This window comes from Charadrius vociferus, unplaced genomic scaffold, assembly GCF_000708025.1.
Source record: "Charadrius vociferus isolate BGI_N301 unplaced genomic scaffold, ASM70802v2 scaffold459, whole genome shotgun sequence".
Lineage (NCBI taxonomy): Eukaryota > Metazoa > Chordata > Aves > Charadriiformes > Charadriidae > Charadrius > Charadrius vociferus.
The window spans coordinates 891,224-891,458 of NW_009650249.1; positions in this window are offsets into that span (position 1 = coordinate 891,224).

Consider the following 235-nt stretch of genomic DNA (forward strand, 5'->3'; position numbering starts at 1 on the left):
CAGATCCCTGAAAGGAGGGTTTAGCGAGTGGGGGTCGGTCTCTTCTCCCAAGGAACAGGACATGGGACAAGAGGAAACGACCTCAAGTTACACCAGGAGAGGTTTAGGATGTGTATTAGGAAAAGTTTATTCCCCAAAAGGGTTGGAACAGGCTGCCCAGGGAATTGGTAGAGTCGCCATCCCTGGAGGGATTTAAAAGAGGGGCAGACGGGGTGCTGAGGGGCCAGGTTTTGTG